Below are 21,615 nucleotides of genomic sequence, written 5' to 3' on the forward strand. Positions count from 1 at the left end.
AAAGGCAAGGGAGAAAAAGAAAGATACGCCCAATTGAATGCAGAATTCCAGAGAATAGCTAGAAGAGATAAGAATGCCTTCTTAAATGAACAGTGCAAAGAAATAGAAGAAAACAATAGAATAGGGAGGACCAGAGATCTTTTCAAGAAAATTGGAGAAATGAAGGGAACGTTTAATGCAAAAATGGGCATGATAAAGGACCAAAATGGCAGGGACCTAACAGAGGCAGAAGAGATTAAGAAGAGGTGGCAAAATTACACAGAAGAACTATACAAGAATGAGCTTAATGTCCCTGATAATCACAATGAGGTGGTCACTGACCTCGAGCCAGACATCCTAGAATGTGAAGTGAAGTGGGCCTTAGAAAAACTGAGCAACAACAAAGCTAGTGGAAGTGACAGTATTCCAGCTGAGCTATTCAAAATCTTAAAAGACAATGCAGTAAAAGTGCTACACTCAATTTGCCAGCAAATTTGGAAAACTCAACAGTGGCCACAGGATTGGAAAAGATCAGTTTACATTCCAATTCCAAAGAAAGGCAGTGCCAAAGAATGTTCAAACTATCGCACCATTGCACTCATTTCTCATGCTAGTAAAGTCATGCTTAAAATCCTACAAGCTAGACTTCAGCAGTATGTGGATCGAGAACTACCAGAAGTACAGGCAGGATTTCGAAGAGGCAGAGGAACTAGAGATCAAATTGCCAACATACGCTGGATCATGGAGAAAGCTAGAGAGTTCCAGAAAAACATCTACTTCTGCTTCATTGACTATGCTAAAGCCTTTGATTGTGTGGATCACAACAAACTGTGGCAAGTTCTTAAAGAGATGGGAGTACCAGACCATCTTATTTGTCTCTTGAGAAACCTATATGCGGGTCAAGAAGCAACAGTGAGAACTGGACACGGAACCACTGATTGGTTCAAAATTGGGAAAGGAGTCCGGCAAGGCTGTATACTGTCGCCCTGCCTATTTAACTTATATGCAGAGCACATCATGAGAAAGGCAGGGCTAGATGAATCAAAAGTTGGAATTAAGATTGCCGGAAGAAATATCAACAACCTAAGATACGCAGATGATACCACTCTAATGGCAGAAAGTGAAGAAGAACTAAAGAGCCTCTTGTTGCAGGTGAAGAAGCAGAGTGCAAAACTTGGGTTGAAACTTAACATTAAGAAAACCAAGATCATGGCATCTGGCCCTCTCAATTCCTGGCAAATAGATGGGGAAGAAATGGAGGTAGTGACAGATTTTATTTTCCTGGGCTCCAAGATCACTGCAGATGGGGACTGTAGCCAAGAAATTAAAAGACGCTTGCTCCTGGGGAGGAAAGCCATGGCAAATCTAGACAGCACACTAAAAAGCAGAGACATCACCCTGTCAACAAAAGTGCGTATAGTCAAGGCTATGGTCTTCCCAGTTGCAATGTATGGCAGTGAAAGTTGGACCATAAGAAAGGCTGAGCGCCAAAGAATTGAGGCCTTTGAACTGTGGTGCTGGAGAAGACTCCTGTGAGTCCCTTGGACTGCAAGGCGATCAAACCGGTCAGTCCTAGAGGAGATCAATCCTGATTGCTCTTTAGAAGGCCAGATTCTGAAGCTAAAACTCAAGTACTTTGGCCACCTAATGAGAAGGAAGGACTCACTGGAGAAAAGCCTAATGCTGGGAAAGATGGAGGGCAATAGAAGAAGGGGACGACAGAGAATGAGGTGGCTGGATGGAGTCACTGAAGCAGTAGGCGTGAGCTTAAATGGACTCCAGAAGATGGTAGAGGACAGGAAGGCCTGGAGGAATGTTGTCCATAGGGTCGCAATGGGTCGGACACGACTTCGCAGCTAACAACAACAAACATAATAACATTTTGATGGATACATTTCTCCAGGACAAGACTCCTTATCAGTGTGGGAAAGAGTGCTACCAAGAAAGACCTAGAGTAGAATGTCCTCCATTGGACAATGTTCTTTTGAGTTTAGACAGATGTAGAGGAAATCAAGAAGTATACCCACTCCAACAAACACACACATGCATGTACACACACACACACACACACACACACACACACACACACAGACAGTGTCATGCTTCACCCTGGAGAATCTCCAAGAATCTCTGAAAATCTCTTCTCCTCTGAAAAACTTTCAAAAATCAATTCTCTTTCATCACAATGAAGGAGAACTGGCAGAAAAGAAATATGTAGTAGTTCAGGCAGTTAAAAAAAAAGTTCCTTTAGTGACATTGAGTTGTTGAGGGTGCTATATGGGTTAATCCCTTGCTACAGCTGTTAGGAAATGGACTCTTGCAATTCTGTTCCTCCGCTTGAAGGCAGGAAAGTTTATTTAACCAAAATAATTAATTCATAATTAATTTGTTTTTTGCTTGCATTTTTTGCCTTTGGTCCTTAGCCAGGAAGACTCTCAGATCAAATTCCAGAATATGTTAAAGGCAATAAGGCCCCATTTTGAAACTTAGGTGGTGTAGCACACAAGGAAAAGAGGTGAGGGGGCATAGAACAAGAATAAAATGAAAAATGATCAGGAGACACCGTCTATTTTTTCATGGACCGTAGCGGTAGCATATACAGGGAGCTCTTTTGGTTTTGTTTCATTTTGCTTTTTAATCACTAGTGCAACTGGCCTTACCAGGAGCTCTCTTGGCAACCTTTCATACTGCCTCTTTCATATAGCCACCACCAAGAGTTGTGGTGGTGCAGTGGTGAATAGAATAGAATAGAATAGAATAGAATAGAATAGAATAGAATAGAATAGAATAGAATAGAATAGAATAGAATAGAATAGAATAGAAAATATGGAATGGAATGGAATGGAATGGAATAGAATAGAATAGAATAGAATAGAAAATATGGAATAGAAGAATAGAATAGAATAGAATAGAATAGAATAGAATAGAATAGAATAGAATAGAATAGAATAGAATAGAATAGAATAGAATAGAATAGAATAGAATAGAATATGGAATGGAATGGAATGAATAGAATAGAATAGAATAGAATAGAATAGAATAGAATAGAATAGAATAGAATAGAATAGAATAGAATAGAAAATATGGAATGGAATGGAATAGAATAGAATGGAATAGAATAGAATAGAAAATATGGAATAGAATAGAATAGAATAGAATAGAATAGAATAGAATAGAATAGAATAGAATAGAATAGAATAGAATAGAATAGAATAGAATAGAATAGAATAGAATATGGAATGGAATGAATTAGAATAGAATAGAATAGAATAGAATAGAATAGAATAGAATAGAATAGAATAGAATAGAATAGAATAGAATAGAATAGAATAGAATAGAATAGAATAGAATAGAATAGAATAGAATAGAATAGAATAGAATAGAGCTGTAAGGGACCTTGGAGGTCTTCTAGTCCAGCCCGCTGTGAATGTCTAGTCTCTTCTTGAAAACCTCCAGTGATGGAGCTCCCACGTTTTCTGGAGGCAAGCTGTTCCACTGATTAATTGTCCTCACTGTCAGGAAGTTTCTCCTTAATTCCAGGTTGTTTCTCTCTTTGATCAGTTTCCAACCCTTGTTTCTCGCCCTTCCCTCTGGTGCTCTGGTGAACAACCTGGCCCCCTCTGCCTTGGGGAAGCCCCTCAGATATCATGTCTCCCCTATTTCTTCTTTTCTTTAGACTAGCCAAACCCAAGTCCCGCAGCCATTCGTTAGAATGCAGTATTGCAGGTTAACTCTCAATTCCTTCGATCCGGACAGCTGAAGATTGACTCAGCCTTCCATCCTTCTGAGGTCGTTAAAATGAGGATCCAGATTACTGGAGGTAAGATGCTGACTGTGAAATGCATACAGAGGGTGGTAAAGCACTGTGAAGCGGTATATAAGTCTAAGTGCTATTGCTATTTTGTAGCCTTGGATCTGGGTGTGCCTGGTGCTCATTAGAACAAAGGAGATGTTTCCATAAGAAACGGCAACTAATTGATTCTTCTTCCGTGTCTAGATCAGATCAAAATGAAGATGCCTTCTTGACTTTATCATTGACCAAAAATAAGTCATCATTGGTATATGTTTCTGGTATATCCGATATACCAACATATGGGCAGGGCTCGGCATCTCTCCACATTCACACTGTGTGTTGTTATTGCTAACAGCCTCCACTTGAGCATATTGGTTTTACACTTAAGCACTCCAACTCTCAGCCTATTCAGAATCCTCCAAAAAGGACTTAAAGCTAGTTGATCCATACTATAATAATAATTTTGTTCTTGCGAATCCTGGATGGTATACAGGTGAAGTTTCTGCTCATGAGAGAGATTTCTGTTCAGTTACTGTGACCTCCTAAGCCAGACATGTCAAACACAAGGCCGGGGGCCGGATCCGGCCCGCGAAGTGGTTTCATGTGGCCCGTGAAGCCATCCTGGAAACAGTGAGGGAATGGCCCCCACTGCCTTGGCCCTGGCCCAGAGACCCTCCTTCTGCCAGAGACCCTCAGATCTGTCCCACTCCTGCCCAGGCACCCTTGATGCCAACGATGTAGAGCTGGCCACGCCCACCCAGTAGGCCATACACACTCTAGCCATGCCCACCCAGTAGGCCACGCCCACCCAGGCCATACCCACCTGGCCCCCTGAGGGCAACCACAATGCTGATGCGGCCCTCAATGAAATTGAGTTTGACACCCCTGTCCTAAGCCCAGTTCCTCATCCTCATCTCTCATTCTCTCATTCATCTCTCATCCAAAAAGAACACCCTGAATGGTGTTCCCAGGGATGCTTCCAGTAATCTGTGAATTGATTGAACTTAACAACAGTATCAACAAAAGCACTGGTAAAACTAGTAGCAAAATAATACCCACTAGATTTATCTGATATTTGCAACATGGATTATACTCATGTCCTCTCCTCCTCCTCCTGTTGCTGCACTTCGTTTGCTTTTCACGGCTGGTGTAACTGGCTGAGATTCCATTCACACAAGGTGCCCTAATTAGACAATTTCTTCGTTCTATAATGTAAGAGTCAAGATGACCTCAAAGGCCATTTCTCTATTGCTAGAACATATTGGATCTGTTCTTCAGCAACTGTGGAGGAGCATTTGTTATTTAATGGACCTTTATAAATTACAACATCCATCCAAGAATCTTCCCATTATTCTGGGAGCTTTTCTTTATCTTTTTATTTTATGGGGAGTGGGTGGATGAATATGTGTTTCTTTCAAGTTGCCACGAAAGGTTACTTTGGAACATTCTTCACCCAGTGCTGACAGCAGATTGGGGACATAACTGTCACCACTTATATTTTAAGGTTAGAATCAATCCCACCTTCCTTTGCTTATTTTTCTTCTCTCTAGGAACAGCAAATCTAGTCTTCCCATTATGCCCAGAACAATTGTCTTCCTGGAGACAAAGAAATGCAAGTAGAACCTATGAATATATGGGAGCTGAAAGGAATTTATTCTTGATGAAAAACAAAGCAATAAGGATATAAATCGAACCCAATTAGATGTCTATGAAGATTCTCAATCATCCAGGTCTCAAAGATGCTTTTTTTCCAAAAGGCAACTGGATTATCTGTTGTTGTTTTTTTTCTTTTCTTTGAAAACTTTTCGTTTCTCATCCAAGAAGTTTCTTCAGCTCAGTTCTTTAGAAGCTTCTTAGATGAGAAGTGAAATGTTTTTAAAAACAACAACAAGGAAGTCCAGTTGCCTTTTGGACAACTCAATTAGATTAAATATTATTAAGTCTATTCAGACCAACATTTGTTCTCATAGGATGTTAGGGCAGCTTATGGCCTATATTCACACAATATGATGAGCTTGGTTAACACTGACATTTTGTTTTGTATGTGTGTGGTTTAACATGCCTTCAAACCCATTTGAATAGTTCATGGTCCAGTGCAATATATGAATTCGGAAAATGGCATGATTAAGTCACCAAGTGAAGTATATTGTGATGGTTCTAATGGCTGACCAGCTAGTTTCTAGAAGCTACAAGCATGAATAGGAGGGTGGTAGCACTATTCTATTCTATTCTATTCTATTCTATTCTATTCTATTCTATTCTATTCTATTCTATTCTATTCTATTCTATTCTATTCTATTCTATTCTATTCTATTCCTATTCCTATTCCTACTCCTACTCCTACTCCTACTTCTATTCTATTCTATTCTATTCTATTCTATTCTATTCTATTCTATTCTATTCTATTCTATTCTATTCTATTCTATTCTATTCTATTCTATTCTATTCCTTTCCTGTTCCTATTCCTATTCCTATTCCTACTTCTATTCTGTTCTGTTCTATTCTATTCTATTCTATTCTATTCTATTCTATTCTATTCTATTCTATTCTATTCTATTCTATTCCTATTCCTATTCCTAATTCTATTCTATTCTATTCTATTCTATTCTATTCTATTCTATTCTATTCTATTCTATTCTATTCTATTCTATTCTATTCTATTCTATTCTATTCCTATTCCTATTCCTATTCCTACTTCTATTCTATTCTATTCTATTCTATTCTATTCTATTCTATTCTATTCTATTCTATTCTATTCTATTCTATTCTATTCTATTCTATTCTATTCTATTCTATTCTATTCCTATTCCTATTCCTATTCCTATTCCTATTCCTACTTCTATTCTATTCTATTCTATTCTGTTCTGTTCTGTTCTGTTCTGTTCTGTTCTATTCTATTCTATTCTATTCTATTCTATTCTATTCTATTCTATTTCTATTTCTATTCCTATTCCTATTCCTATTCCTATTCCTATTCCTATTCCTATTCCTATTCCTATTCCTATTCCTAATTCTATTCTATTCTATTCTATTCTATTCTATTCTATTCTATTCTATTCTATTCTATTCTATTCTATTCTATTCTATTCTATTCTATTCTATTCTATTCTATTCCTTTCCTATTCCTATTCCTATTCCTATTCCTATTCCTATTCCTATTCCTACTTCTATTCTATTCTATTCTATTCTATTCTATTCTATTCTATTCTATTCTATTCTATTCTATTCTATTCTATTCTATTCTATTCTATTCTATTCTATTCTATTCTGTTCTGTTCTATTCTGTTCTATTCTATTCTATTCTATTCTATTCTATTCTATTCTATTCTATTCTATTCTATTCTATTCTATTCTATTCGATTCGATTCTATTCTATTCTATTCTATTCTATTCTATTCTATTCTTATTCCTATTCCTATTCCTATTCCTAATTCTATTCTATTCTATTCTATTCTATTCTATTCTATTCTATTCTATTCTATTCTATTCTATTCTATTCTATTCTATTCTATTCTATTCTATTCTATTCTATTCTATTCTATTCTATTCCTTTCCTTTCCTATTCCTATTCCTATTCCTATTCCTATTCCTATTCCTATTCCTATTCCTATTCCTATTCCTACTTCTATTCTGTTCTGTTCTGTTCTATTCTATTCTATTCTATTCTATTCTATTCTATTCTATTCTATTCTATTCTATTCTATTCTATTCTATTCTATTCTATTCTATTCTATTCTATTCCTATTCCTATTCCTATTCCTATTCCTACTTCTATTCTATTCTATTCTATTCTATTCTATTCTATTCTATTCTATTCTATTCTATTCTATTCTATTCTATTCTATTCTATTCTATTCTATTCTATTCTATTCCATTCCTTTCCTATTCCTATTCCTATTCCTATTCCTATTCCTACTTCTATTCTGTTCTGTTCTGTTCTATTCTATTCTATTCTATTCTATTCTATTCTATTCTATTCTATTCTATTCTATTCTATTCTATTCTATTCTATTCTATTCTATTCTATTCCTATTCCTATTCCTACTTCTATTCTATTCTATTCTATTCTATTCTATTCTATTCTATTCTATTCTATTCTATTCTATTCTATTCTATTCTATTCTATTCTATTCTATTCTATTCTATTCTATTCTATTCTATTCTATTGTACAGTCTGTCTATTCTGTTCTGTTCTGTTCTGTGCTGTGCTGTGCTCTTCTTGAGCAACTAATATTAAGGCATGCTGCATGTATTTTCATCAGTCCTAGCTTAAGACTTTATCTTAAGAGAGTTGAAAATTACTCCTATTTGTGTATGGTACCAATGTGTGGTACAGATGTCCATTAGTCCCAAGGTCTTTGCAAGAGGGAGATCCAGTAGTTGGAATTCATCACTGTTTATTCATTTTTTCCCTATTTCATTGTGGGGGACGAGCATGATTTAAACACTTGGGATAATCCATAAAACTCTTCGGTCCACAATGGTAAACACAGATGGGAAGTTGAATGCAAGGAAGTGACTGGTTTATGGAACTTGCTTAAGATGGATGGCCATGTGAATATTTTAAATATTTAAATTTGTATGGAAGAATCCAGGATAAATGCCCCAAACCATATTTTTCATGGGATGGAAAAGCAAATGCCATTAATTTCTTTGGAAAACAAAGATTTCAGAAAAGCAACTAAATACACACACGAATCTTGCCTCTTCGGCAAAGCTTCAGAACGTTGCAATTCCAAAACAGCTGAGATTCCATTCTGATTATTAAAGGAAAATACCAAATATAATGTCTATTAGCTCAGTGGGATAGATTAGAATGTATTAAAACGCAACAGTTAATAACCCGACTCTCTTCATCTTGCTATTTTCATTTCAAAGACTTATAATGATTACAAATGACACCCTAGATATATCAGCTACTGCTTTCTCGATGAACAATATGTTAGTAAGGCTAGTCCATGTCTTCACACCTCACTTAATAGAGGCTTAATAAAATTATGAATCATGTGGAATGGGCGGGGGGGGAGGAGGAGAAATATTTTTCTCATCCTCATCATTAACAATAAAACTAGGCAGCCTGAGAAGTTTAATAAAGAGCAGGTGCATAACGAAAAACAAACAAATAATATCTGCAGTGGTTTCTTGCCTGCCAGATAGACTTTGGGAGAATGGGTGTGCTTCAGTTCCCCTAAATTACCCACTGTCATCTTATAGGACTAAGGAAACAAGCCTTTTCTCGATGGTGACCTATCCTTAACCTGGTCTTTCAAGTCTTCCAGTTGTGTGCTCATCGTCCACCTTTGGACCACTTCTTATTCCTTCCACCTTTCCCAGCTTTAGAGCTTCTCTAGAGAGCTAGAACCTTGCCTAATGTGCTCAAAAGCAGGATAATTTGAACCTGGTCATTTGGGCCTCAAATCAGAACTCTGGATTGATTTGTTCAATCATTCTTTAACAACAACAACAACAACAACAGCAACAGGAGGAGGAGGAGGAGGAGGAGGAGGAGGAGAAGAAAGTTGGAAGGGACCTTGGAGGTCATCTAGTCCAACCCCCTGCTTAGGCAGGAAACCCTATACCATTCCAGACAAATGGCTGTCCAGTCTCTTCTTGAAAACTTCCAGCGTTGGATCATTCACAGCTTCTGGAGGCAGGTTGTTCCACTGGTTAATTGTCCTGTCAGGAAATCTCTCCTTAGTTCTAGGTTGCTTCTCTCTTTGGTCAGCCTCCATCCATTGCTTCTTGTCCTGCCTTTGGGCGCTTTGGAGAATAGCTTGACTGCCTCTTCTTTGTGGCAGCCCCTGAGATACTGGAAGACTGCTATCATGTCACCCCTCGTCCTTCATTAAACTAGACATACCCAATTCCAGCAACCGTCCTTTATTTGTTTTAGCCTCCAGTCCTCTGATCATCTTTGTTGCTCTTCTCTGTATTCTTTCTAGAGTCTCTGTACTCTTTCTTCAGTTTCTTGACTGTCCCGCAGTATTCACAGGTGTCTTCTCCAACTCAGCTACCAGAAGTCAAGACTGCCTTGAAGGCACATGGTCTACATACGTAGCTAAAACTTCAAAGGCGTGTTTTTCATCAGCTTCTGGTTGAAAATGGATGTGGAAGCACCTGGGAGTCAATGAAGTCAGGAAATACAAGCTTTGCTAGCTACCACTGAACCAGCACTGTGATATTACTACATCTGAGTTGGGGTTTTAGACAGTTCTTTGATTTGTCTGTATAGTACATTCTGGGACAAAAGACTTCTGACATAATGATTTAAGAAAAGGTCTTTGGCGTCTTTAAAATGTTGAATAAGCTTTCAGAAATATTCAGCCCTGAAGTGCACAGTCCAAGCCACTATGCCTATATTCAACTATTGACAGCCTTAAATGCAAGCTGAATAAATTGGCACCTAATTGCAATTGTTCCCATGACTAATGAGAAATACATACAAAAAACAATGAAATACACGATGGGGACAATTTACACGAACAGTTTTCTTTTGGAAGTGCCTTGAAATGACAATGAAATTTAATCAAAGGGTGGTTTCTTCTTTTGTTTTGTTTTGTTTGGGGGTTGATCCCAGTTTCTAGTTCAGAAAAATGGTTTGCATTCCTGACTGAGTCACTTGCAAATGTTCTTGAATACTCTGCCAATACCTGAGCCAAATGGAAACTTCAGTATGACTATTCTATTTGCTTTAACTACAAGTGAGACTGACCTATTCCGTGGATACATCATTAGTTCCAAAACTGAGAATGAGCAGAACTGTAAAGAAGAAATAATATTTGAAAAAAGCATACAGTCAATAGGATGGAATTGAACCATGCAGAGGGATTGGTTTTTATTGGTTATGATTCCCTTCCATACCTTCGTATTCTTTTGTGGTTGCTGGAATAAGGACTAGAGGTGACATGGTAGCAGTGTTCCAACATCTAAGGGGTTGCCACAAAGAAGAGGGAGTCGATCTATTCTCCAAAGCATCTGAAATCAAGATAAGAAACAATGGATGGAAACTAATCAAGGAGATTAACCTAGAACAGGGGTCTTCAGACTTGGCCCTTTTATGACTTGTGGACTTCAACTCCCAGAATTCCTCAGCCAGGCATGCTGGCTGAGGAATTCTGGGCATTGAAGTCTATGAGTCATAAAAGGGCCAAGTTTAAAGACCCCTGACCTAGAACCAAGAAGCAATTTCCTGACAATTAGAATAATTAATTAGTGGAATGAGTTGCCTCCAGAGGTTATGGGTGCTCCAACACTGGAGGGTTTTAGTAAGAGATTGGACAATCATTTGTCTGAAATATTATAGGGTCTACTGCTTCTACTGCTGTTGGACTAGAAGTCTTCTAGGGTCCCTTCCAACTCTGCTATTCTGTTATACTTTTATTCTGGCCAGATGTCTGCATTCCTCTGTAATTCTATTGCTATGCATGGGAAGACAAGTTAACTCCAGTTTCAATAGGGAGTAGAGTTAACACAGGGTGCCTAAGATGATTTTTTTTAAAAAAAATTGCTTTGCATCATAGATTAAAAATTAGGTGGGTGTTTGTGATGGAATGTAGTAGTCTGTATTCCCAGGAGGGAGGAGGGGCATAAGGGGAGGAGGGGAATAAGGGGAGCTCAGTTCACATAATTTGTGTGAGAGAAAGAAGGTGAAAACACCATGTTCCTAATAGTTCTCAGAGTATATGTTTGATGCAGATTGTAGAGTGCTTCAGTTTGGCAAGATTCTGTCTATAGTGTGAAAGCATAAAGAACTCTCCTTGGAAGAATCGACATGTGTCTGTTCCTGGGCCTGACAGTGTCACATCTGGTTTTCTTTCATTTTTTTTACATTTTCTAGTGTTCTTCTTTTTGTCCAAGTTGTGCATTCATTTGAATGTTTCTGAAAAAGAGGTGGGTAAAGATTTGTTTGAACTTCTTATGCTCTTCTCCTAAATTGCACATGATTTTGCGTGTACATTTTCTACACTGCACAGTTTTCCGCATAATTTTTCTTAGCATTATTTACCATCCACAGAGATGCATATTTTGCCAGTCTCGACTTTTCTTTACAAACTGCACTCAAAAATTCAGAAAAGTACCAACATCAGGTTATGGGTTAAGTGAGTTTGGCTTAAAATGTTCTCTCTTTTAAGAAACAAGATTCCTTACATTTCTGCAAATCTGTTTACAAATGTATGGAACTTGGCATCCATTCTCTGTGGCTTGCCCAGTCATTGACGTACTTGAATTTAGTGTGATCTAACATATAAAATGATAATATAAATTCAAAAAAGGTATAGGTGCAAGTTGCATGGATTTCCGCTTAAAGAAATGTATATGCTTGATTAACTCACATTAAAATTAATGGGACTTTAAAATGTTTGGCTTTCTCTCTTTCCCACTGTCCCCAAAGAAGGGTCTCGAGAAAAGGAGGGGCACTTTGAAAGAAATACAATTTAAATTTAATATTCATTAGCAAAGCTGCTAGTTCTAGGCAATTGATTCTCAGCTCCAGATGTTCCCATTTTAACTAAATGCTATAGAGAAATGTTTAAATTGATTGCTATCTTGATCATTAAAAAAAATGTTTTGTCCTATGATAATAAAACTCAAAACAGACAAGCGGAAAGGATTTTCTCTTATTTCCATGCTAACTTTATTTTATTACTCTTTTCAAAATAAATTTGAGAAGAAGCCTACGTTCAGCAAAATGGCATTCATGGGGAACTTTTAATTCTCAAATGTCGCTTTTTCACTACATGTAGGCGATAAGTGGGTTAGGATGCTGAGCTTGTCGATCAGATGGTCGGCAGTTTGGCGGGTCGAATCCCGAGTGCCGCGTAACAGAGTGAGCGCCTGTTAGTCGTCCCAGCTTCTGCCAACCTAGCAGTTCGAAAGCACGTAAAATTGCAAGTAGAAAAATAGGGACCACTACGGTGGGAAGGTAACAGCGTTCCATGCGCCTTTGGTGTCTAGTCATGCCGGCCACATGACCACGGAGACGTCCTCGGACAAGCGCTGGCTCTTCGGCTTTGAAACGGAGATGAGCACCGGCCCCTAGAGTCGGAAACGACTAGCACGCATGTGCGGGGGAACCTTTACCTTTACCTTACAGTCATTGGCTAAAATACCGTGCTACTACTACTGTTTTTGAACTCTTGGGTTCAGTTAAAGGTATACTTCCAATGATGTGGCTGCTTAGAGAACGCTCTTTGGAAAGATAGATCTATATTCCAGAAGGATACAGGATGCAATGTAGAACAGTCTAGAATTCAACAAGTGCCTTATTGAATGTCTCGCCTTTTTCCAGTCAGTTCTTGTTGGAATATTTCAAGTGTGGTCTGCATATCTGATCAATTTTTATAATTTTAAAAAAAAAACAACCTGAAATTAAGCTATAGCCCAGGACAACTTTAGTTAAAAAATAGGATTTTAAGAGAATTGCATTGTAGATCCTTCTGGAAAACAAACTGAGATATTTGCAGTTAGATCCATGATAGGTGTGAATGATAGCTAAGACCAAGTTCAGCTACTGTTTATGGGGACATATTTGTGCTGGAAACAAAGGAAGATTGACACCACATTGTCAAAAAATTATGAGAAAGCCAAGTGATTTATTTTATCTTTCTTTAGATGTTAATGTGAGCCTGCTGGGTTTTTAAAGAGTGGAGGATTCCCCCCCCCCAACATTTCTTGAAATGACTGAGTGTGCTTGTGTGGTCACATAACCATTCCTGGAAGTACAAAGGGAAAAAAAGTCTGTAATCTTTTAAAAGCACCAAAGTGGTATAAGCTTGCTGAACCTCTTTTGAAAAATTAAAGGTATATAGCAAATATGAAATTTCCTTCCTTCCTTCCTTCCTTCCTTCCTTCCTTCCTTCCTTCCTTCCTTCCTTCCTTCCTTCCTTCCTTCCTTCCTCACACACATCCTACAACAGGTTGATCATTCATGCTTGGGAAAATCAAACAGGTCTTCACTTAGTGCTGAAGGACTACAGTGTACATACTGTAGTAGCACTATAAGTCCCTCTAGGAAAGACATTCCTCAACTGGGGGGGCTACCACTGATCAGGTCCTTTCCTTTTCAGATCTCCATGGCCTTTTTTTGGAGACACACATGGAAAAAGTACTTAGATGAAGTTTTTAAGATCTGGAGCACGTAAATATAGGAAAAGAAATTTGTTCATGAAAGAAGAGCTCCGAGTTGTTTTAAAGGTTAATGTCGCTGCAGAAATGAACTAATGCTAAAGACAAATCGTAGCATGTAATCATGCTGGTTAATACCAGAAAGTCATGCAGCTGTCTTATTTGCAATCACCCTGATATATCTTTTGGGCTTGAGCTGTCATAATCCTGCTTTGGTCTCTGCCATAAAACAGGGCTAAAGAAAGCTCGTCTTCGCAGGAAACAGCAATGTTCTGCTCTGATAAGCATTGACTGTAGCGAGGGAGAAGCTCCCTCCAGTGCATAGTCTTCATAGGTTCCAGACAGTCCAAGAAGCATCATCTGCCAGCATATGTTCCAAGAATAACTAATTGTTCAATGTAACAGCAGGTTCCTTATTACAGAAATTGATTTCACAGTGCTGCGCGTGAGCATATGCCCCCCACCAACATCCATGGAGATGTTTCATTTTTGTTTAACCAAACAGAAGCCTATTTAGTTTGCCTTGTCAAATGCTGGAACATAAGCTTGGAGGGGGTGGGGGGTGGGGGCTCGCCGATGGCAAAATATTTTATTGTTCTGCAAATATATACAGGAGGAGCTGTTCCCGCTAGTCCTTGAAGAAATTTTAGCTTGACATGCAGCTTTCTAATTTCCTGGTTCAGAAGGAAATCACAGGTAGGGATAAGAGAGGGTTTTTTAATTTGATCTCCATTTTTAAGGGAAGGGGCTTAAGTTGAACTTCCTGGAATAATATGTCGATTGGAGAAGAATTCATCTTTTGAATGCCTTCCCACCCCACCCCCCCATAACTTTGTGATATAGCTGACAATGTAAAAAATTGCACTTAAAGAGAAAGATGCCTAGAGAAATAATACAATAGAAGAAACGGTACAAAATATGTCTTAGGGAATGCAAAAATATTTGTGCACACATTGTAAAAAAGAAATAAATGCAGATCGATGTGGAAATTGCTTATGTCTCTTTATGTGAATATGAATAAGGATCAAAGGGACCTGATGGCCTAGGAAAAAAATGATTCATTTATTCATTATTTTTGTTTTCTCCAGGCTCAAATCAGATCTCCACATATTGGACCAATTGACCAACCCTACATACTTGGGATCTTCTTCACTTGTGCTAATTTTTCTCCCAATTTAATTGAATGTATTTTGCTTCCTTTAACATTCATTTTTTTTTTCTCACACAGGGAATATCAACTTTGGGACAAGTCAGCAAGCCCGACCCAGTTAGTATTTGAAAGGGAGATAACCAGGACATCCCACAGTTGGGGTTTAGAATGTGAACTTGGAAAAACATCCCAGAATGCAGCTTTCAGACAGCTTTACCTGGATGGTTGAGAATCTTCATCAACATATTGCAACATACTTTGTGGAAGACACCCCTGAGGTTGGTTTGGGAGCAGTTGGTACATTGACTTCCTGCCTAACTTTATCTAACTGATGAAGCTGCTTAATAGAATAGAACAGAACAGAACAGAACAGAACAGAACAGAATAGGCAATAGGATATAGAATAGAAATAGAAATAGAAATAGAAATAGAAATAGAATAGAATAGAGTAGAGTAGAGTAGAGTAGAGTAGAGTAGAGTAGAGTAGAGTAGAGTAGAGTAGAGTAGAAATAGAATAGAGAATAGAATAGAATAGAATAGAATAGAATAGAATAGAATAGAATAGAATAGAATAGAATAGAATAGAATAGAATAGAATAGAATAGAATAGAATAGAATAGAATAGAATAGAATAGAATAGAATGGAATGGAATGGAATGGAATGGAATGGAATGCAGTGACCTGCCACATTCATATTGTTACTAGGAAAACACCATAGATAAATATGTCTGTGTAGCCACCAGGTTTCAACTTGAGAGAGGATGAAAATGGGATGCTGACCAGCAGATAAATAGAAATAGAAATAGAAATAGAATAGAATAGAATAGAGTAGAGTAGAGTAGAGTAGAGTAGAGTAGAGTAGAGTAGAGTAGAGTAGAGTAGAGTAGAGTAGAGTAGAGTAGAGTAGAATAGAATAGAAATAGAATAGAGAATAGAATAGAATAGAATAGAATAGAATAGAATAGAATAGAATAGAATAGAATAGAATAGAATAGAATAGAATAGAATAAAATAGAATAGAATAGAATAGAATAGAATAGAATAGAATAGAATAGAATGCAGTGACCTGCCACATTCATATTGTTACTAGGAAAACACCATAGATAAATATGTCTGTGTAGCCACCAGGTTTCAACTTGAGAGAGGATGAAAATGGGATGCTGACCAGCAGATAAATGTACAGCAGATTTCACTATCATCATTATTTCCAATAAGGTATCTGGGTATCACATAGGCCCCAACAACAGTTCTCAGAAAATAGGGATACAAGTGCCTGCAGTGCTGGATTTTATTTAGAATCATGAACTTCTGAAGCTCCCATAGTTTTGGACAAAATGTTGAAAGCACCATCATGTCCCAAGCTCGGCCTCTTTTGTATATGCATTTATAACATGATACATGTGCAAAAGGGGGTTAGACTTGCAATTTGATGCTGCTTTGGTCAGAGTCACCTATTTAACAGAATAACAGAGATGGAAGGGACCTTGGAGGTCTTCTAGTCCAGCCCCCTGCTCAAGCAGGAGAACTCATATCATTTCAGACAAATGGTTGTCCAATCTCTTCTTAAAAACCTCCAGTATTGGAGCGCCCCCAACTCTGGAAGCAAGTTGTTTCACTGATTAATTGTAATTTGACCTGCCCTGTTGATGCCACTGTTTGGAAGAGTGTCCAAGGAAAAAGACAGTGGGAAGATGGAGTAGTTGAGAGCATCCTGTTAGTAGCCTCTCTAGTTTGTCTTCTCATAAATGGCAACCTTGAAGTGTCCATGACTGCCAAAGAGGCAAGCTTTCCCCAAGACAAGCATTGTTTCCACTTTGCCAAAGTACCCACAAGGGTTAAGTCTCCCTGTAACACAAGATTTGATGAATCAGAACGGAGATGCCCGAATAATAACAGCAAGGAACTGTGTGATTTCCCTGCCAAGAAAAGAAGCAAAACCAAAATCTGGGCTGAAGTGTCACACTTTCAGAATGTGAACGAGGTTTCTGTGATGCCTCTTGCAAACCAAACGGCTTTTGTCTTTCTGCTATGGCTGGTTTGTTTGTATTTATTGAGCAGTATTTTAATGAGATGACAACAATCTGAGCAAGATGCTGATAGCTTCTCCCCCCTCCCTTCTCTTCCCTCCCCTCTCTTTCCCCTGAAAAAGAAGCAGGTCTTGCTTTGCAGAACACAGCTTGGCATTATTTGCATCATTGTGGAGGCAGATTAAATACAGAGGGTGAACACGTTTAGATTATCATTGAAGCAGCCCTTAATTATAGTCCATCGTCTGCCTCTATTAAGCCTAATGGGATCTGAATCCAGTTGAAGACATTGTGCACTGCCATAGCACACAAGATGCCAAAAGCTAGATGCTTAGGTGCAGGGAGCTGTGTCTGTGTCTTGGTGAAAAAGAGGAATGTGTAAACTTTCTCTACTTCTAGGCTCCAGTTTGTCAATGCTTTTGCTCTGCTGTTAGGTGGAGGTCTGGGGGAAGTGAGGGATGTGTGTTTTGGCAACAACATCAGAGGGCCGAGCCAATTTTTTTTGCAGTGACATCTTTTTTTCTACTTCTTGTTTTAATTCAGAAAATGCATCGAGTGGCCTTCTACTCTATGATATCATCACTGGAGGCTATAAAACAATTGCGTTCATTATAAGCAGGAGTGGTGTTTGCCAACCCTGTATCTTGCGGTCTGTAAACTAAATTTTTTGTGGAGTGAGTACACAACCATCTGCTCTAGTACTGAACTAGAGCACCTTTACAAAGTTGGTAGCTGGGCAGTGCAGTTGTGTCACACCACGACCATATTTGATACTAAATAGATTCTCTAGAACATAAAACACAGAATAATAGAGTTGGAAGGGACCTCAGAGGTTTTCTAGTTCAACCCTCTGCTCAAGCAGGAAACCTTATATCATTTCAGACAAATGGCTGTCCAGTCTCTTTTTGAAAGCCTCCAGTGATGGAGCACCCATAGCTTCTGAAGGGCAAGGCTATTCCATTGGTTGATTGCTCTCACTGTTAGATAATTTCTCCTTAATTCTAGGTTGCTTCTCTTCTTGGTTAGTTTCCATCCATCGTTTCTTGTCTTGCCTTCTTGTGCTTTGGGAAATATTTTGGCCCACTCATCTTTGTAGGAGCCCCTCCAATATCCCCTCCATCTGGTACATTTGGTTTCCTTGAACAGGAAAAGAGTGCTGTGAACTTCCATCAATCTGAGAGTATTTATTAAAAGATTATTTGGGGAAAGGGCTCAACAAACTACAGACCTTCCATTTTGCCAGATTAGTTCTTTGCTTCAATTCAGCCATGGCCTTCAATTGGCTTTTGAAGCGTGGAGGGAGAAATAAAGGCGAGACATGAGGAAGGGATATATGTCTGGTCATTGCTTGACTCAGCTATTAAGTGTATTTATGCTGTAGGCCACCCAGAGTTGCCTTCAAACAAGATGGGTGGCTAAATAAATAAATAAAGAGTTTCTATTATTAGCTAGAACCTTTGTCTAGTCAGATCAAAGCTTTGTTCCAGATTGTTCCTTATTGAAAATATTGATCAGTCCTCGGTTTTGACTAGCTGGTGAGAAGTGGTGATTACATGGGGCTAATAGGTCTTTAGCCCTAACATCTGACTTGCTAAAAAAAAAGTTTTGTTCAGTAAAAATGGCAGTTTGAAGCTAAATCAATGGCTGATATTCTGTCTTGCCTCAGACAGAATCATTATAAAAGAGAACAAGAGAAACACACATGATAATTTATGACGGTGACTTGAGAATGTAACTATCTGAAATTCATTCACAGTTAAAAAAATGAATTCTTCTGTGCTTGAAGAACACTCATCATTGTAATGAAAATGGTTCAGGAAGTCGCAAATACTCTGTGACCATGTTTTGGATAAGCTTTATTGGTTTTAAATCCCATTCCATAATGAGATCATTTTATCCATCACTGGCCCTTACCACAGAAAATGCTATTTCTGACCAAAATAAAAGCATCAAGGCCATTCTAATTTGGGTGACAGATGTCCCAAATTTAACTGTAACTATGATTCAATGCCCCAGATTAAACTACAGTTGTGACATTCAGAGGAAACCAAAATGACACCTGGGTCATTGACCAGAATCCTGCTTGGTTGTTTCTCCAAGGGCAAGAATGGATAGATCTCATCAAAGCAAGAAGGGTTGAATTAGGAAAATATGGATGCAGAAGGTCTGTCCATCCCCCCCCTCACCTTTACAATCCAAAAACTTGGAGCATTCACAGCTTCTGGAGGCAGGTTGTTCCACTGATTAACTGTTCTAACTGTCAGGAAATTTCTTCTGAGTTCTAGATTGCTTCTCTGCTTGATTAGCTTCCATCCTTTGGTTCTTGTCTTCAGATGCTGTGGAGAATAGCCTGACTCCCTGTTCTTTGTAGCAACCACTTAACCCATATAAACTAGGGAGAGTTTCTTGTGAGATGTTTGCCATGCCCCCATTCTTTCTATGGGCTCAGCTGTCTCTTATCTAACTGTGGCCTGGTCTGTGGCTTTCTCTGTTTCCCAATGTCTTGCCCACATACCATTACGATATACTTGTAGATGTTAGCAGATCAAGGTTCTTTTATATGTTATTTAAGTAGTATGCCAATGCACCTATATATACACCTGGAGAGTACTAGAAAAGAAGAATCTGTGTGTCTCTGCATATTTGTATTAAGTTCTCTTTTCTATTTATTCTATCAGTCTCCATCCATCTTATTTGATAACATCTTTTATTATTAGGCTGATTTTATTATGAGTCTGATGGGGAAAAATGACTTTGAAGATTTTGAACTTCCACTCGATACTTCTAATCCAATTTCGTACAGTTTTGTGCTGCTCTTGAGGTTGTTTTCTTATTGCTGAAATGCTATAATATTTTCCCCTGCTTTATAGCAAGCTGAACTGCAAATGAATTGAAAATGGGTCCATAATGACACTCTGCTGATCCCAGACCTACCTAGGCCTTGAACAAAATGCAAGTTTTCACTCTAGATTATTATGCATTTGCAAAAACCACTTAAGATTCCAAATAAGGCTTTTTATGTTATTATGTATCATAAAGACTGTTCTGTTCCTCTTTGTTCCTTTGTGTTTGTTTCTATTTTAGAAGGCTTTGTGTACAATTTTCCCTATTATATGTACTTTTATGCACTCTTATATATGTAATTGTGTAGATAGATTAAATGATAGATGATAGATAAAATATGATAGAGATGACAGATAGATTTTAGAGAGAAAGAAAAAAATGATAGATAGATGAGAGAGAGATGATAGAGATGATAGATTAGATTAGAGAGAGATGATAGATTTGATAGATAGATAGATAGATAGATAGATAGATAGATAGATAGATAGATAGATAGATAGATAGATAGATAGATAGATAGATAGATAGATACAATAGAGATGATTGATAGATTAGAGAAGATGATAGATACAGATAATATAGATAGATAGGTAGATGATAGATACAGATGAGAGAGAGAGAATAGAAGATAGAGGAGTGGAGAAAGTTACAGAATGTCTTTGGGAACATTACAAACAAACAAGAAATGTTATAAAAAAGAACGCAGAAGTGCTTATATAAGGAAATGTGCAGAAAAAAAACATACATACATTTTATTCAATGAAAACTGAATGAAATGTGCTTTAAGCTGGAGGACTTGAATGAATCACAATTCTATTCTTCTCTCCATTTGTCATAATGTAGTTCTGACTGTGAGCTTTGGAAGGAGCTGTGGTTGTTCTCTCTTGCAAAGGGAAGAATTATCTTCACTGAAAATGTTACACCAGGATTTGGTTAATGACCAAGTGGCTGTGTTGGTTAGTTTTTCGTGTTGCTCGCTATACTGCATGAAAGTAGAATACTAAGATGCTCTGATTACTTTATGATATTGTCCTGTGTTGTGCAAAACAAGAACCAGTTTGGTCTATTCCAGGGGTCTTCAAACTTGGCCCTTTTATGACTTGTGGACTTCAACTCCCAGAATTCCTCAGCCAGGCATGCATGCCTGGCTGAGGAATTCTGGGACTTAAAGTCCACAAGTCATAAAAGGGCCAAGTTTGAAGACCCCTGGTCTAGTGGTTAAGATATGGGAGGAAAAAGGGAGTAATTCTAGTTCTCCCACCTCAGTGTTGCCGGACCAATTACTCCCTCTTAGTTTACACTAGAGTTAGGCTCTGCAACAAACTAGTTGAAAAACTAATCTTCCTCCCATCGTTCATCGAGTAACTTTTGCTATAAGAATTAGACAAACGCAGTGCAGGATAAGCAGACCACGCAATTAAGCAAACAAATGCTATGAAGAAGAGGTGTATTATGCAACCACAGCTACTGAACTGAGAGAGACAAATGCTAGGAAGAACTGTATTGCACACCCACAACCATAGATGTGTGGACTTTGGAGAGGCCATAAGGATCATCTATTGCCACCCTTTGCAAGGCGCAGTAAAACTAATTCAGCTATTCGTGAAAACTGGCTATTTAGTCTCCTCTTCAAAATCTCCAGAGATGGAAAACCTACACCCTCCATTGTTAGACTCTTTCATTTTGTACAGGTTTTA

General features: G+C 38.1%; 1 long non-coding RNA gene across 1 annotated transcript; it reads left to right on the plus strand.

Moving 5' to 3' along the window:
• The first annotated feature begins 2,194 nt into the window (after positions 1-2,194).
• Positions 2,195-16,306, plus strand: LOC308673770. The gene is made up of 3 exons (XR_014027735.1): positions 2,195-3,799; positions 11,610-11,662; positions 15,126-16,306. It is a non-coding gene; the product is annotated as an uncharacterized lncRNA (long non-coding RNA).
• Positions 16,307-21,615: the final 5,309 nt, after the last annotated feature.

The sequence above is a fragment of the Vipera berus genome (genome assembly GCF_964194415.1).
Source record: "Vipera berus genome assembly, chromosome: 12".
Taxonomy (NCBI): domain Eukaryota; kingdom Metazoa; phylum Chordata; class Lepidosauria; order Squamata; family Viperidae; genus Vipera; species Vipera berus.